The sequence below is a fragment of the Felis catus genome, chromosome F2 (assembly GCF_018350175.1).
Source record: "Felis catus isolate Fca126 chromosome F2, F.catus_Fca126_mat1.0, whole genome shotgun sequence".
Taxonomy (NCBI): domain Eukaryota; kingdom Metazoa; phylum Chordata; class Mammalia; order Carnivora; family Felidae; genus Felis; species Felis catus.
In genome coordinates this window covers 48950335-48968804 of record NC_058385.1, presented here as the reverse complement: position 1 = coordinate 48968804, position 18470 = coordinate 48950335, and the positions used below count along the sequence as shown (strand labels likewise).

General features: G+C 43.6%; 1 long non-coding RNA gene across 2 annotated transcripts; it reads right to left on the bottom strand.

The window, feature by feature from the left end:
- Window positions 1-1014: 1014 nt before the first annotated feature.
- On the bottom strand, window positions 1015-8991 carry LOC123383198. Of its 2 annotated transcripts, none has more exons than XR_006592685.1 (5): window positions 7300-8991; window positions 4128-4188; window positions 3510-3666; window positions 1669-1893; window positions 1015-1179 (listed from the first exon to the last, which is right to left on the bottom strand). It is a non-coding gene; the product is annotated as an uncharacterized LOC123383198 (long non-coding RNA). The 2 variants fall into 2 exon arrangements; XR_006592684.1 differs by having other exon boundaries at window positions 3510-3638.
- Window positions 8992-18470: the final 9479 nt, after the last annotated feature.

The following is an 18470-nucleotide window of genomic DNA, read 5'->3' as shown; positions in this document are numbered from 1 at the left end:
AAGAGAGCTTGGTGAAAGGCCTTGGGGGAAAGCTTTTAACCACCAGGTTTCTTGAAGGTAAGTATAGTCTCCGCTCTACATTGGATAGCAAGCCCTTGTACTTTAGCTTTAGACTTCCTGGGTTGGAAACTTACTAACTCTGTATCCTGGATACACTTACTAACTCTGTATCCTGGATAAGTTTCTTCAGTTCTCTGTCATGGCTTCTATATCTGTCAAATCAGTTCAACAATAATAATATATTTCTCGTTGGTGGTTGTGAGACTTAACAATTAATTTACATAAGTCATTAAAACTATTTCCTGGCCAATAGTAAGATATCCAATTAACGTTGGCTACTAAATCTATTGACAAGAGTACCTGCAGGCCTCTGGAATACAGGCAGGTGATGGTGGCGTGACCTATTCTGATCAGGACATCAGGCATCCCCTATCTCTTCCCATCTCAGGAGCTGCTTTTGAGAACCACACAGCAGCCATTTACTACCGCCCGTGAATTTACAGGTTAGGTAGATGGGCCTTCTGTCTGGGCTCCACTAAGCTTCTTCATGCATCTGTGGTCAGCAAGGTGGTTATGCTTCCAGAGGTTGGCTGGCTATTGGCTGTACCACCTCTCTTTGGCACGTCGCCCTGAGTTCTCCAGGAGGCTTGCCTAGCTAGGGTTTGCTCGTAGGGTTCTCAGATTTCTAGGAGAGTGAAATTATGCAAGGCCTTTTGAGACCTAGACTCAGAACTGGCAGAATATTGCTTCTGTTGCATTCCCTATGGTAAAGCGAGTCACAAGGCGAGCCCAGATTCAAGGGGTGAGGAGGAATGCTACCTCTCTGTGGGAGGAGCTGCAACATCATCTTGCAATGGGGGAATGGGTAAAGGGAAGGGAGTAAGTGTAGCTACCTTTGCAAACTATCTTCTGCCTCACCCAATTTAATAATTTCCTCTACAGCTTTTCCAGCAGGTAGTCCTATAGATGGAACACCTTCAAAGATGGGCAGATCACTGTTTTACAACGCAGCTCTGTGTTGGAAAGTTCATTATCATGCCTCTATAAAGACACTGACTCTCACAGAATCTTTGAGTCATAGAATTGAAGATCATCCAGGCAATGAACATGTTGAAGCCAGATTCCTGTATGGGAAGCCACAGGAAGTCTGCAATTTCCACTGATCTGTCCCAATTCTACCTTTTGGAGCAAAACAAAGCATTATGTGTTTGTTACTAATTTGTTTTTAAGAGATTCTTACCAAGGCCTACTTGGGCATTACATAACAGGTTCATATTCCATTCCAGTCCCCATTCATTCATTTTTTTCTTTTCACTCATTTACGCATGCCATGCATTCGATATCTATTAAACAGATTCCATGGCCAGGCACTCATTTTAAAATAAGTAGGGGAATGACGTTTCAAATCACTGAGATTCACCTAGAAGGCTCATCTTACCACTTGCCAACAGTGTGACTTGGGAAAGCTATTTAATTTCTCTAATTCTCAGTTTCCTCATCTGAAAAATGGGTATATAATTATCCCTGCCTCACAGGATGGTTGTGGTAATTAAATTAAATAACAAATACAAAGTGCCTGGCCTTTAGTAGGCACTCAGTTAAAGGTAGCTCTCACTATTATTATTATTATTATTATTATTATTATTATTAATAAGGGATGATCCCTACCCTGGATGTTTCCTGGGATCTCACTGTCTCCTGGGGTCTCCAATTACTCTCCATGTGTTGGCAATGCTTCCTTCTTTAGAATAAGTTGCATTTTATATAGACAACATGGTTGTAGCATAGCAGTTTGAATAAATGGCCTTTGCAGTCAGACACATCTGGGTTTGAATCCTGGCTCAGCCATTTATGAGTCTGCGACTTAGACTCTCAAAGCTTTAGTTTATGAATCTGAAAAATAAGAATAATAATTCATAGATTTGGTCTGAGGATTGTGTGAGAGAATGCACATGAAACCCTCAGCACCACGCCTGACAGGAAGTCCCTCCACTGCCCACTCTCCACTAACAGAAGCTGTGAATTTTATTTGATGTATTTTCATGATGTGAACGTGGTGTTATGGAAAGAATCAGAAGAAAACTGGAGTTGAGTTAAGGGGGTGGATTCTGCATTCCCCAGGACAGCTGACAGCTCCGATAGCCCTTGATTCACTTCTTCCAGGTTCTTTTATTCCTTTTATCAGAAGCAGAATTATGGAGGAGTGTTAGGGTGACTGTAGAGAGCACAAGAAAGTGGAAATTCAAAGCCCTTCCAAGATTTCACCGTAATCCCATACGGTGAAAGCCTCTGCTTCCCAAGAATATGACAGGCCACCCGATTGTTGATAATCAACTATCATAGTCTGGAATGCCAAAGTTAGGGAGAAATTGCCCTCTTTTGTCCAGGCATTATGCCAGGAGTTTAATAAGGTGCTAAATCAAATACAGGGTGTCATAGCAGCTGAAATTGAGGGGACAGCAACTACATAGAGGCTATTCTGGAAAGCAGAAATAGCACTGTCGAACGCTACAGGTAAATGCTTAATAAGCTTTAGTGTTTTTCTTACATTTCCCTTTCTGTGTCCTCTAAAGTATAGGAAAACAACTGTTTGCCTTTTCTTCTGCATCTTCTCATGTGCTTTTTAGTGATTTTCTTTGAGTGACAGTCTCATATACATAACAAGTGTGGAAGTAACTTGAAATTGAAAGACAGCACTAACTGATGACCAGGGACTAGTTTCCTGTCATTGGCTTAACTGTTTGTTCAGAGTGAGAAAGGGAGATTGTAATGAATTATTTACTTCCATGTTCTAGTGCCTTAGAATTCTTTCTTTTTTTTAATGTTTATTTTTGAGAGAGAGAGAGAGAGAGAGAGAGAGAGAGAGAGAGAGAGCATGACCATGGGGAAGAGGAAAAGAGAGGGGACAGAAGATCCGAAGCAGGCTCCACGCGGATAGCAGAGAGCCTGATGCAGAGAGCCTGATGTGGGGCTCAAACTCATGAACCGTGAGATCACGACCTGAGCCAAAGTCGGATACTTAACCAACTTGAGCCACCCAAGTGCCCCATGGTGCCTTAGAATTCTTGGGAAAAAAAAATTTGATCCAAGTCTTAACAAATGATTCCCTTAAGGATAAGTCTCCCAGGCATGAGGACTGGATCTAATAGGAGAAAGAGAAATTTGCAGAACAACTGTGGGTCGTGTGATTTTTTTTCTTAATGTAAAGAGCTCCCACTAGTGTTAAAAGCATATCTTCAGGAAATGTTTAGAGCAATCCACGACTTTGGCCGGCTTACGGGAAAGGTCTGATGTGCCTGCGGTCAAGTCATCATGTGGTGCCCATAGCAACTTCTGCAGGCTAATAGCTGCGTGTAGGCTAATCTTGTTATTACTGGCTTAGGTTCCATTTAGGGCTCAACATTTCCTTTCGTGTTTACCTTTCCTCAGAAGGCTGCTTTGTAAGTTATCTAGGAAATGTACCATAATTAACAATGCAGCTGAGCAGTGAAAAGAAATATATTTCTTACCATCATGATAGAATGTTCCACTCCCAGGTGTGCCTGTTGCTGACTTGAACCGAGATGCTCCTTCAACAGCGCTGCGAGGACAGTCAGGTCTTGTGAAATTTCTGTCAATTTCAACTGGAATATGGTTCTCTAAGCAGCCAACAATATATAGGTATATCTATGTAATTTGTATAAAAAAAATAAGTATCCAGATGCTAGTCTGCTCTCTTAAACCATCAAAAGAGAAGAGATTGTGGCAGACAGTGCCAGTTTGGGCACAAAATCATAGATTTTGTAATAAATCAAGCCCCACAATGTATCAGAGTTCCTATATAACATTTACAAACACTTACAAATCTTTCTTGTCATTAAGAATATAATAAGGAAGGGGCACCTGGGTGGTTCGCTTGCTTAAGGGACTCTTGATTTCGGCTCAGGCTATGATCTCACAGTTCGTGAATTCAAGCTCCGTATCGGGCTTCGCATTGTCAGTGCGGAGCCTGCTTGGGATTCTATCTCTGCCCCTCCCCTGCTAGGGCTCTCTCTTTCAAAATAAATAAATAAACTTAAAAAAAAGTCTTTTTTTTTTTTTTTACACAAACAATATAATAAGGAAAAGTCAGTCAGACATAAACTTACCATGCACTGTGTTATGGGTAAAGCCTCACAGTATGTCATAGCAGTGTCAGAAAAATCACCCCTGGGAACAAAACTGTAATTAGCAAGAAAACTCCTATCACTGTGGCAGTGATTATTCTGGCACAATTGCACACTTCTATAGCGTATGATAATTAAGTCAGTTACCCATTATAGAATGGCTTTAATACTATGATCATTAAGTCAGTCAAGTAAAAAACAAAACAAACCAGTCCATACTATAAGAAGAACGGAAGGACTGAAATCACTAGACAAAGAGACAAAGAATAACACGGAAGAGAAAGAAACTGTTCTGCAAACACATCCGCGGAATTACAGCCATAAGAAGTGTTGGGAGACAGTTGGGACTGCCGTGACTCCATAGTCATCCTGCGTCTTGCCCCGCCCCCTCATGATAAAGTTTTGGAACTATTTTAGAGGATAATTATAATGAAAATGTATTGGGTACTTACCGTGAGTCAGACATTGTGCCGAATGGTTGCCTCACCTTGCTTGGTTCTTTGCCTGTTGCTCTGAGCTCCAAGCCAGCCCTTCCATGACCCCACTGTGCATCATCCAACGTCAGTATTGCTCCTTTCAATACGGGGACCACTAGCTACACATGGCACCTCAAATTAAGCTAATATTAAATAAAATTTAAATTTCAGGAGCCACGTTTCAAGCATTCAATAGTCCCCATGTGGCTGGTGGCTATCGTACTGGACAGCACAAATTAGAGGACATTTTCATCCCTGCAGGAAGTTCTGCTGGATGGCCCTGAATTCTAGGTCCAGAAAACTACATTTCTTTTCAGTGGATTCCCAGGGCCAACGGGAGGCTCCGAAGGGAGGTGGGAGAAGGGGAGACCCGTGCTGTGGGCCACAGAAGCTGCTGGATAGGGGACAGCAGCTGTGGAGCCCCATGGTGTGTCAGTGCTTCTGGTGACAGTAAGCCTCCGCGGTGACAGTGATGAATGCCTGATGGGCCTGGCAATAGCACTTTTTCTTTTCTTTTTCTCCTTCCCCTCCCCCCACCTCCAGCCTTGGGGTGGGAGCAGATGCCTGCAATTACCAATCTCTCAGTTATCTCACTGTCCCCTTTGGCTCCTTCACCCTTCCATCATTTTTCAACGATTCCTCCTATTAAATCCCCTATTTGAAATACCTAGAGTGTTTCTGAGTGGCCTCCGACTCTGAATCTAACTTCTTAACCATTAAGCTATGGTGGAAAGGAAACGAAGAATACTGGGATTTAACCAAAAGTAGAGTGATAATTGTCTACAGCCAAACCAGAGCGATTATTAACTAGAGTGAGAGCCTAAATAATCAAAATAATTTTGGGGGAAAAGAAAGATACAGCTCTTTTTTCTATGATAAGCATCATTACTTATATAACTCAAAAAACTTCAAAAAACATTTTCTGAAGCTATACATCTGTCCTTGAACTTCATTCCCATCCTAAATTTTTACCTACCAACCTGAAACCAGTTTTCTTGGAAATGTTAAAACAATTAACTAGGCTAATTCCTAATTGAGAAGTTATTAAGAGAGGCGCCTGGGTGGCTCAGTCAGTTGAGCGTCCAACTTTGGCTCTGGTCACCATCTCACAGTCTGTGAGTTCCAGCCCCGCATCGGGCTCTGTGCTGACAGCTCAGAGCCTGGAGCCTGCTTCGGATTCTGTGTCTCCCTCTCTCTCTGCCCCTCCCCCGCTCATGCTCTGTCTCTCTCTCTGTCAAAAATAAATACACATTTAAAAAAAAAAGAAGTTAGTAAGAAGGTGAGCCACTCTACAATGATGACTTACACCTGCCATACTTGATGTATTCAAAGTTAGTGCTATTCACTGATGGTTACAGATGTTGGGGATACAGAGGATGGGAAGATCCTAGAATGTGAACTCTCCTATTATTTGTTCAAGAGAATCTTTCCACAAAAGGAAGACAATGGATCATTGGCTGCCTACTGACCCACGCTCCTCTCACGGACTATTGATCAGGGACAAAATAAGAAGGATGAGATATGACCTTCAAAATGAAGGGATAAAGAGGTCAGGGGACACTTTGCCCAGCAAAACAGTAATAGGATTCGTGGTTTCAATCTCTATTGCTCACAGAAATAACCTGATTAGTAATGTACCCTGATTAGCTAAACTTTTAAAACATGTTTATTATTTTAAGAGAAAGGGGGGTGGGAGGGGAGGGGCAGAGAAGGAGACAGAGAATCCCACGTAGGTTCTGCATTGTCAGCACAGAGCCCGATACGGAGCTTGAGCTCATGAACCGTGAGATCATGACCTGAGCTGAAATCAAGAGTCAGATGTTTAACCAACGGAGCCACCCAGGCACCCTGCTAATTTTGAAATAATATGGAAAATGGTCAAAATAGAATACCAGAAGAAAAAAAAATCAGAAACAAAATTGTGTATCTCAAATTATTTCAATTACATGTACATATGTGCACATACATATCAAAAGAGATGTGGAGGAAAGATATCAAATGTTTATGATGTTTATTTCTGGGTTTGAGATTTTAAGTGATGTAGATTTCTTCTAGTAATATTAATTCTATTTTTCAACGTGCCCTGCATTACTTTTCAAATAAATCACTGTAAGTGATTTTTAAATGCTTATAAAAACTGATGAATACTTTGCTTATTTTTTTTTGCATTCCACTTTTACAGAATTTATTTTACACCTATTATATCAAACAGCATTTTTAAAGTTCATTCATTTATTTACCTATTATTGAGAGGGAGAGAGTACACATGCAGTGGGGAGGGGCAGAGCGAGAGGAGAGGCATCCTAAACAGGCTCCGCACTCTTAGCACCCAACGTGGGGCTCGAGCTCACAAACCATGAGATCATGACCTGAACCGAAATCAAGAGTCAGTCCCTCAACCGAATGAGATACCCAGAAGCCCCTAAGTCAAACAGCATTTTAAACACTGAGCACATAAACTCTCTAATATGAAAGACAAAAGTGTTTATCTTATTAGAAATAAGAAACACCATCACGTATAGTCTTCAAACATCACTGCACTCTTAACTTTCATAATTTGATAGGGCGTTCATGGGACAATCTGCAGATAACTAGTTTAACAGACAAATTAAAGAACTCCCGGAAGCAGACATGACCTAAATTGTTTATTACCTAAGACTTTTACAAACATTACTCACCCTAGCAATAACGGGGAGCTGGGGAGTGTTGCCTCTTCTCCAAGCTGCACAGGAGGACCAATAATGTGGTGGAACTTGGGGCCCCGTCCAAGGCCCATGGAAGGCTTTTGCATGGCTCTTGTAGCCTGCACGTGTCAGCCCTGGCATCCCCCTGTGCTCGTGGACTAGTTTGGTGATCCTCTGGGTGTCAGGATTTCTTCTGATGCTTTATGGAATGGGATCAAAGAAGATGACCTCAAAGAGTTTGTATGTAGAAACTTCACCCACCCAGTAAGAAGATTCCAGGGTTCTCAGCGCCCCACACGGGCATCCAACTCACTCCTCAGCAGCAGACTGAAGGCTTCCGGCAAACTTCAGCTGGTGGACACCGTGATGGACAGGCTTGCCCTTGGTTGCACCCTTAGGAATGGGGAGTTTACAGCCACCACCATGCACACAAATCCGATAGGTGACATAACCATGCTCTATCCCGGTTTGTGCTCTTTATCAGCTGGGCTGGGTGGGGGGAGGGGCTATGGAGTGCAGAGGGCTGGGGGAGGGCGCCCTGAGAAGAAGACACCCATGGACTGCTTCTTCCACCACAGCTCCTGGACATACTTGTAAGCACCCATCTTGGCTGACCTTCGAGCTGATGGCTGCCCTGGGACAGAAAGGCTGCCTTTCTTTCTTTTAAATTTATGCTATTAAAGTCCACAGTAGTGGTTCCCAAAGAGCTGTCCCTGCCGCAGCAGCAGCATCACCTGGCAACTTGTCAGAAATGCAAATCATCAGGCCTTGCCCAGGACCTCCAGAAGGAGAAACTCTGTAGTTTAAGAAGCCCTCCCTCCAGGTGATTGCGATGCACCCTGAAGTTTGAGGACCACTGGTGTAAAGCCGACGTTCATTACTCAAGCCTGTAAATCCTCCTAAGGTTCTGCAAGTGGGGGCCAAAACTTTCACCTGTGTAAAATGTGGGGTTGTGTTATTGTGGGATTAATGGATGGATTGAGGTGAGCCTGCTGGAGAGCAGGAAATTTCATGCTGTGTCTGAATTCACTGTAGGGCGAGTTACGCTGGGGTTTGATGATAAATATATTAGTCTGGGGAATGCAGACTGTCTATATTGAAATCCACGGTGCATTTCATTGAAGAAAGGCTACATTCATTTAAATTGAGCTCATTGTTCACGGAGACCACGTGACCTGTTTCACGGGGTTGGAGGAAGATTTTTTTTTTTTAATTCCTACCTCTACTTGCCTGATAGCTTCGCTTTCTCAAGTTTGATTTTCCTTCTGTAATTCTTTCTTCTCTCCTCCATCCCTGCAAAGATGGTCGATTTCAAAATTTTTGGGAAAAGACCGACACTTCCTGGATTGGGAAGGTCCCCTTCTCAGTTTCCCCCGTGGGGTCGTTGCTTATCCCATTGTGTCACACTTGGTTGTTCGTGGATCAGGCATCTCCCCCCTAAATGGAGGACCCTGACCGCTTGCAAGCAGGCACAGGTCCTTACATCTCCTTGCATCCCTAATTCTTACTACAGGCCCGGCAGACCCCAAGAGCTCAAAATCTAGTGGTGGAATGAATGAAAATTACAATTTCTGAAACATGTTCCTTTATTCAGCATCAACATGTTCTACATAGATGACTTTAATACACAAAATGCATGCCATTTAATTTTAATATTAATTTTAATTTTATTTATTTTTTTTTAATTTTTTTTTCAACGTTTATTTATTTTTGGGACAGAGACAGAGCATGAACGGGCGAGGGGCAGAGAGAGAGGGAGACACAGAATCGGAAACAGGCTCCAGGCTCCGAGCCATCAGCCCAGAGCCCGACGCGGGGCTCGAACTCACGGATCGCGAGATCGTGACCTGGCTGAAATCGGACGCTTAACCGACTGCTCCACCCAGGCGCCCCATTAATTTTAATTTTAATTACATGAGGGATACAGGTACTTAAAATACCATGTCCTGTGCTGTTTACTGTTTGCTTCACCTTAACCTCATCAAGTTTTCAGGAACTTCCAGCAGATGGCACCAATAAATATTGTCATAGGAGCCAATTGGAAATTGGTTGATATTTTTCGACGTGGACTTAAAAAAAAAAAAAAAAAAGCAAGATGAATAAAACTTACCTAGCTCAGATGATAAAAATACCTGGCATTTGTTTAGCATTTTTTCAGGTAACAAAATACTTTCATATCCCTGTCTCAGTTCTGTCTCAGATTCTGTCAATGGACTGAGAAAATTCTATTATGCATTTTAGAATTTCGTTGACATGTCCTTTAGTCACAGGTAGCAGGACAATGTATGACTCTTAGTGACCGTGTCATTAGTTTGTATTTGTGACGCATCATTCTTTCAAAGACCAAAACTTTCTGTAGAAAATTTTGGCACGATCCTACGCATGAGAACTGAACAATAGTAACTCAGACACTAATAATTTAGCGAGCTACTCTTCTGGTTCATTGAACAGTAATGATTCCTTTCATTTAGAAGGTGTACTATGGATGCAAAGCACTTGCATAGACACAGCATTCTTTGATGCTTGCAGGAGCCCTATAATGTGGGGGAAGACACTGGCTCTCCTCCTGTCCGTTCCCATTCCTCATGCCTCCTCTTGGGCCCTATGAGGAGCCCTTCCCAGCTTGACCAGCTCAGGCTTAATATGTCATAAATCTTAGCAAAATTCCAGTGACGCATGAATGGTGATTAATGTTGGTTTCACTTAGAAAATTACAAGGAAGTACTTAGGTTCAAAGTCATTTCTAAGCACACAGAATTATCTGAGACTAGGGTCTCAGACAGGAATATCTACCTTTCCTCTCCCCTCCCAGCTAGACACAGTCAAGTTTCCTCCTGACATCTTCTAGAAAGCACTAATACACTTTAAACAGTACAACGTGCTGTACTGTTCTATCTCTTATGAACATGCCCATTCTGAACAGTTTCTATAAATGGGATCATTCAATGTGTATATTTTGGGGCTAATATTGTCTTAGCACAGTATTTTTAAGATTCATTCATGTCTGTCAGGTCCGGTTGGTTTATTGTGTTGTTCAATTCTATTTCCTTATTGTTTTTCTGCCTGGTTGTTCAATTTTTTTTTTTTAACGTTTATTCATTTTGGAGAGACAGAGAGAGACAGAGTGTGAGATGGGGAGGGGCAGAAAGAGAGGGAGACACGGAATCCGAGGCAGTTTCCAGCTCTGAGCTGTCAGCACAGAGCCTGGTGCGGGGCTCGAACTCATGAACCGTGAGATCATAACCTGAACCGAAGTCAGACGCTTAACCAACTGAGCCACCCAGGTGCCCCTATTTATTTCTTTTGAATATTTATTTTTGAGAGAGAAAGACTGCATGGGGGAGGGGCAGAGAGAGAGAGAGAGAGAGAGAGAGAGAGAGACAGAGAGACAGAGGATCCAAAGCAGGCTTGGATAACACAGAGCCTGATGTGGGACACCCTGGAGCTCACGACCACAAGATCATGACCTCAGCTGACGTCGGACCCTTAACCAACTGAGCCACCCAGGGGCCCCTATTTTATACCGTTTAAAAAGCCCAATGGTTAAAAAGCTTCTATTGACATAAGAAGCCAAATGTTGAGAGGGTAAAAAAGAGGGCTGTGTCGATTCTTTTGCCTTGTAAGAATGGGACCTCGCTGAATAGTAACCAAGTTTACACAAAAGTGTCTGTTGCAAAATGTCTTTTGCAAGTCAGGAAAGGATTTTTACAATGAGTCAAAGATGGCAGTGTAAGGTGCCTGCAAAGGCACCGGAGAATCAGGCTGATGCAACGTGCTGTACTTCCAGGCTCTAACACACAGCATGGTGACCATAGTGGCCGGTACTGTACTATATGCTTGAAATTTGCTCAAAGAGTAGATCTTAAGTTCTTAAATGTTCTCATCACACGCACACACACACACACACACACACACACACACACGGTAATTACGTGAGGTGATGGAGGTGTTAACTAACCTTATTGAGGTAATCACTTTGCAATATACACGTGTATCAAATCACCAGGTTGCATGCCTTAAATTTACACAACTTTATGTACTGACTGTATCTCAAGAAGGCTGGAAAATAAAGCAGAAAAAAAAATGTACAGTACTTCCCTACGTTTGTCAATGTCACTGCTGCTGGACAGGCTACCAATGCATGTAGACCGACTCACCGAGACTTGGCAGCGTGCTGCTTCATCAGGGGAAATATTAATCTTTTTGTTTTAAGAGAGAGTGAGTGAGTGGGAGAGGGAGAATCTTAAGCAGGCTCCACACTCAGCGTGGAGCCTGACGTGGGGCTTGATCTCGTGACCTTGGGATCATGACCTGAGCCGAAATCAAGAGTGGGATGCTCAATTGACTGAGCGACCCAGGCACCCCGAAATATTAATGTTAATATCTAATGCTGAGTCCTTACACATACATAACCCAATTTCAAGAATTTAATGGCAAGTTTGAGTTCACATTAAGGACTGTCTACATTGAGATTTCATAATTTACTTTATCCCCCACCATGCTTGATTCAAGAGATTAGTGACCTTGTAGTTGAGAGTGTGTCTGTCATTTCTTTTTTCCTTTCTACCTTACATGATGAGTGAAGTTCTAAGGCTTAAATAAAAAATCAAAAGGAATGGCTATGAGGTTGACTTCCTGGGAGAGGTTTGAGGTTTTGGGGACCCCTTTCTTCTAGATTGTGCTTACCCCTCTTAGCAAGGCAGGACCTGGATTCAGGCGATTTTACTGTGCCCAGTTGGGTTCAGATTTGTAATCTTCTAGGGTAATATTCTGTACTGGGAGAGGCTGGTTAGACAACAGAAGGATCACCATGACCTTCAAGCCTGTTCACTGCCATCTGTTAGACAAACAGATTTTTGCTTTTGTTGTCTATGGGGTTAGAGTAGGCTTATTGTTCTGACTGAGAGGAGGGATGATGTCACTTCTTTGCTGACTGCAGTCATTGTTTGGGAATGTATTGATATGGTTTTCTATAGCTGGCTTTGTAAGTGTTTTGCTTGTAAATGGCCGAGGTGTGCAGATGCAGCTTTGTCTCGACAAGCTTTGGCACTCACGGGAAATCTCTGCGTTTCCTTCTTCCCGCGTCCCTGAAATGGACACCGATTCCTTTCCCCTTTCCTTTACCGCTTCTCAAACTGTGTTCCATGATTTATCAGTCAGGAGTCAGTCATAGATAACAGAACACTCTTCTGCTGGTTTTAGGAGAAAATGATTTAAAATAAAAACAATTATGGAGGGGGTGTGGGAGGCGGGATGGGCTAAATGGGTAAGGGGGCACTAAGGAATCCACTCCTGAAATCATTGTTGCGCTATATGCTAGCTAATTTGGATGTAAATTTAAAAAATAAAAATAAAAAAATAAAAAATTAAATTAAATTTAAAAAATTCGGTGCTTATAGAACTTCTAGAGGGGCTGGAGGGAGAGACAGGTTCTAGGCTAAGCCCCCAGCAATGAGCGCTAATGCAGCCCCAAGGAGCAGGCCTGGCGAGGGAATTGCTATAAAAGAAGAGAAGAGGGGCGCCTGGGTGGCGCAGTCGGTTAAGCGTCCGACTTCAGCCAGGTCACGATCTCGCGGTCCGTGAGTTCGAGCCCCGCGTCAGGCTCTGGGCTGATGGCTCGGAGCCTGGAGCCTGTTTCCGATTCTGTGTCTCCCTCTCTCTCTGCCCCTCCCCCGTTCATGCTCTGTCTCTCTCTGTCCCAAGAAAAATAAATAAAAGTTGAAAAAAAAAAAAAAAAAAGAGAAGAGAAACTGAAAGATCTTGGTCAAAGTTTGTGCCACAAGTGTGTCATTCATGAAATATTTGGATCCACATCACTGCTCTATTATGGGAAAAAACTGACCTGTCTCTTAGGCCCGTACAACATGGTCCACAGACCTGCAGGATCAAATCCCCCAGGAGCTTGTGAGCAAATGCACAATCTTGGGCTTCCACCCCCCACCCCTGCTGAATTAGAAGCTCTGAGGGTAGGGCTTTGGGATCGAAGGGCTTCGGTGACCGACCATCCTGGTTTGCCAGAACCCTTGAAGAGATTCCTGGGGCACAGCACTTCCGTTGCTAAAACCTGAAAAGCCCTGACAAGGACGGGCCCAGGCGGTCACTTCAGATGCAGCAAAAGTTTGGGAAATACATCTTGGGCCGTCTGTGTACGTGCTTGGTTTTGTTTTTAAGTTTATTTATTTATTTTGAGAGAGAGAGGAAGAGCAAGCAGGGGAGGGGCAGAGAGAGAGAGAGAGAGAGAGAGAGAGAGAGAGAGAGAATCCCAAGTAGGCTCTACCCTGTCAGCCCAGAGCCCAAGGCGGGGCTTGAACTCAGGGACCGTGAGATCATGACCTGAGCCGAAACCAAGAGTTGGACACTCCACCCACTGAGCCGCCCAGGTGACCCTGTGTAGGCGCTTGTCGGCGGGGAGTGGGGAGTGTGTGAGTCACAGATATGAGCTACAATGTTATTGAAGCAACGTGACAGTGAAATTCTGCTCACTCAAAATAACTTCAGTCGAAGTAGCAAAATGCTCATGTGTCACTACTTTTCATTTACCGCCGAAGAAGGAAGGTGGCAACGTTCTGAGCTGAATGACTTTTGAGAGCGAGAGATGACAAACTGAGGAAGCCTGTGCCACGGAGGCATTTTCACATGCCATACACTCAGTGGTACAAAAAAAAATTTTTTTTTTTCCAAGAGCTGAACTTAATTTGAATCTCGAGCCCCCACTCTGTCTGGTAGCGTAACTTAATCGCAGCCATTTTAGAGAAAATCCAGTCAAATCAGAGTTTTTTCCATTCAGATCCAGAATATTCTCAGTTCAGGATTTTCACCACCCTCTCCACCCCCTTCTGTGGGTTATGGCTAAATGTGGGGAGCTTTCACAGAGCCTCAGTGTTGGAGGATGGGGAGGCGTGTGTCCCAGCCGGCATCTCTGGAGATGTGCATCATCCCCGCTGGAAATTTCTAGGACATCTGGGTTCTCCATCTGGTCTCTGGTAGTAGTTCCAGGAAGGTCACCCTGCCTCCCTCTTATCTCAATCTCAAAGTATCTTCGCGCCTGCTGGCCTCTCCCAGCTACTTTTGAGCCCCTCATAATGGAGCCGAAGGGCTTCAGGGCAAACATTTAGATGTTCTCCCACGCTATCCGCTATCCGAGGGTCATAGGCGATCTAGAATAGTCCTCTCCGGCTCTACCTGCTTAGATGTGTCAGGCTGCCATTTCTATTATGGATAACTCAACACATAGGTCTGGGCAATTCCATGAGGCTTGTCACCTCCTGGGTTTTCACCTGGGAGCAAGGCACAGAACCTCTGCTTTTGTGTCCTCCAATCTGAGTTTTCTTTGGAAGGTTCAGTCATGAATCTCTGGGCATAGGACCCTGCTCAGGATCCTTCATTTTCTTCTCACCTCCTTTCTGTTCCTCCCCTCATCGCCCAGTCCAAAGGATGGCTATGTCATCCCAAGTGAGCAAACATACTCTTGCATAATCAAGGACTACGCTCAATTTGTATTTATGGTATCAACTTTACACCTCAAGTTCTTCAGGGTTGAGGCAGAAACTGCCATTTGTGACCCTATCTCCACTTCTCCTTCTACTTTAGTCACTTCAGAAACTTCAGTAACAGAGCACTGATTTTCTTTGTAGTGCGTACGCCCTACAAAAGATTACGTTTTCTGGGCTCCCTTGTCGCTAAGCATAGCCAGGTGACTAAATTCTGGTGAATGAAATACAAGCATGAGTGTTGTGCGGGATCTCTTAAGTGATCTGACTCAGTAGGAAGGAACACCCTTTGCCTTTCCTTAGTTCCTGTTGTCTCAGATGGGATACAATGGCTGGAGCTCTGGCAACCATATTGTACCAGGAAGTAATCTCAGGGCTGCAAACCAGTATTAGGGGGGAAACTGAAATACAGATGGAATCTGAGTATCTGATGACAGTGTCAGGTCTACACTACCAGACTTCTTTTACAAGAAAGAGAAATGAACTTCTATATTTAAACCTGTGCATTTTCTGTCTCACATAGTCTAACTTTAACAAAGTTGACAAAGGGGTTCCTGAAAACCCTTTTTTCTCAAGCCATTTTCTCTGTCATGTGTTTATAAGATCTATTGAAACCCAAAGGCTAAAACCGAACTCTTTTTTGTTTCTTTGAGCTTATGTTGCAGCAATCCTTTTCTGAAAACCATAAGAAGGGCCTATCTTCTTGCCGTCTGAAAGAATAGGAAGAAGCAAATATTAATATTTAAAAATATTATATCTTCACACATGAAATTTATCCAACCAGCCACCATGCCACAGATTAAAGCCTGGAGTTTAGAGCTTTAAAAAATCCAAGAGAAGCAGGCGCCTGAGTGGTTCAGTCGGTTAAGCGTCTGACTTCGGCTCAGATCATGATCTCGTGCTTCGTGAGTTCGAGCCCCACGTCGGGCTCTGTGCCGACAGCTCGGAGCCTGGAGCCTGCTTTGGATTCTGTGTCTCCCTCTCTCTCTGCCCCTCCCCCACTCACATTCTGTCTCTCTCTGTCTCAAGAATAAATAAACATTAAAAAAAAAAAGTTGTTTTTAAAAATCCGAGAGAAGCTATGAGGAGAAATGAAAAGTTGTCCGTAAATTTAATGATGTCTGAAAGCAGCTCCACAGGAGCTTGAAAATAGCGGCTGCATGTAACATACTCTGAACTCACTCTCCCAGCTGCTACTCAACACCTGAGCAGTCTGCCTTCAACAGTTGAGCCAACGTCTGTATCATATTTTTTTTTAATTTTTTTAAACTAACGTTTTTTATTTATTTTTGAGACAGAAAGAGACAGAGTGTGTGGGGGGGTGGGGGAAGGCAGAGAGAGAGGGAGACACAGAATACAAAGCAGGCTCCAGGCTCCGAGCTGACAGCCCAGAGCCCGATGCGGGGCTCAAACCCATGAACCATGAGATCACGACCTGAGCCGAAGTCGATGCTTAACCGACTGAGCCACCCAGGCGCCCCTGTATCGTATTTCTTTGTATCGCCTACTGAATTTCACAGGATGCCCTTAATCAACATTTGCTTGTTGATCTGGGGCTTGTCAGATGGCCCCTTTAATGAATGGTACAAGCAATCAGCCTCATGAATAACTTACCGTTCCTCTGGGTTGAGAGTTATAGCAAATTCTATTCCTTCTCAAAGAAGTAATGGTCTGCCCACCACGGTTGGCTAACTTAAGTTTCCTCAGCTATATATCACAGGGCGTGTCTGCCTTGTTGATCTTCTTTTTATGCGAGGCTGTGAAGGGAAGGTCAGCATGCCGCCCTAAAATGTACCGCTTTGGTACACTGACGATTTTAAACTAAAGTTCCTTGAGGAATGGCTGGTACAAGGACACCGACCCTCCTTTGACCCCTGACAACAGGAAATAAATGTCCCACTTGAGGCTATCCTCCCTATACCAGGAGGGTAGAGGCATCCTTATGGCCAGAGACAGGGAATTCAAGGCCAAGAGGGTTGTACGAACAAACCTGGTTACTTCTTCACTAACGTGCTACCCAAGCCCAAACCCCACTGGTTTGTCAATTCTGCACAAGTGTGTTGTTCCTTTGTCTAAAAGGTATAAAAGGGGCGCCTGGGTGGCTCGGTCGGTTAAGCGTCCGACTTCAGCTCAGGTCACGATCTCACGGTCCGTGAGTTCGAGCCCTGCGTCGGGCTCTGGGCTGATGGCTCAGAGCCTGGAGCCTGCTTCTGATTCTGTGTCCCTCTCTCTCTGCCCTTCCCCCGTTCATACTCTGTCTCTCTCTGTCTCAAAAATAAATAAACGTTAAAAAAAAATTAAAAAAAAAAATAAAAGGTATAAAAGCTGCCTGCTTTGGTTACTTTTTTGAGCCTCATATCTTTGAGGCTCCCCAATGTACAGAATTTAATGTGCTTTTCTCTCGTGAATCTCTCTTATGTCAACTTAATTATTAGGCCCTAGAAGGGAAGAAGGGAAAAGTTTTCCTCCCCTACAGTTGAGATTAATTCGGTTACCTACTTTGGTGGTATGGATGTCGAGTTAGCTTAGCAATCTAGAGCAGTAGAATGAGTTCCAAGAAAAGTTCAATTTATAGCAGAATACAGTCGAACAAAAGAAAAGGTATTTACGTTTCATTTCTAAGAATACATGTCCCCTTTGAAGATTTACCTCCCTCCTTTTATTAGCTACTCATAAGACATAATTTCAAGTTTTATAGTAGCCAATTAAATGACTTCACTTGCTTCTTTGATCAGGCGTCACAGGCATGACCACATTGACAAGGAGGCCACGGGACGTAGATTTTTTTCAAGACAGTCTTGATTTTTGCTTCCTTTGTTTATACTCCACCCCATTCCACGAAGAATGTAATGTCACTCACAAGAACATACGCAGTCATACCAATAAAACTCAAGCACAGAAATCAGGGCCAAGGAAAATCAAGAGCAGATCAAAGAACACATAAGTACGGAAAGCCCAGGAATCCGAGCCAGCAATTGTTTCCCGTTCGTCTCCGACCCACCGGAAAGCAAAGCGAAAGAGAAGACGCACTTAGTCACAGAATTCTCATCATTAGAGAAAAGGAAGCAGACAATTTCCTCAGGAGGGGCTTGTATTGTCCTGGCACCAAATTCTCCAAAGAAATGTATTGTTTGGGTCTTTACAGGGAGCCCTGGGTTATAGAGTGGACAAAATCCTCGAGGATATTCACAAAGGACCAAGCTGTTTGGGACTCCTTTCTTTCGCTTTAAACCAAAGCTAAGGAAATAACTCTTAACTGGAATTCGGTGAATGACCTCCCAGACTGGTGTGCCAGGCAACAAGGTTTTGAAGGAAGTTCGTAGGATTGTCACTGAAAAAAAAAAAAAGAAATGTGTCCCATACTCAAGTGAGTTTGGGAACCTCTGAGTTAACCAGTCAGTCAGGGTTCTTGGTGGCAGAGCTTTTCAGAAGCGGATGTGCGTTGTAGCTCAAATCAATCAATCGATCCATGGGGCGGTTTGTTACTTCACCACAGAAGTCTTCTTCTGAGGTTCACCTACGAATAGTCTCTGAATTCTGTGACACACAGTTTGGAAACAATGAGCCATGATCAACTGATGGAAATACAATGAGAGGACCGTGCAGCTGTTTTTGTGGTTCATAGCATGTGTGTGTTACTGGGCAGATTTGGGTACAAATCCGGTCGCTAACACC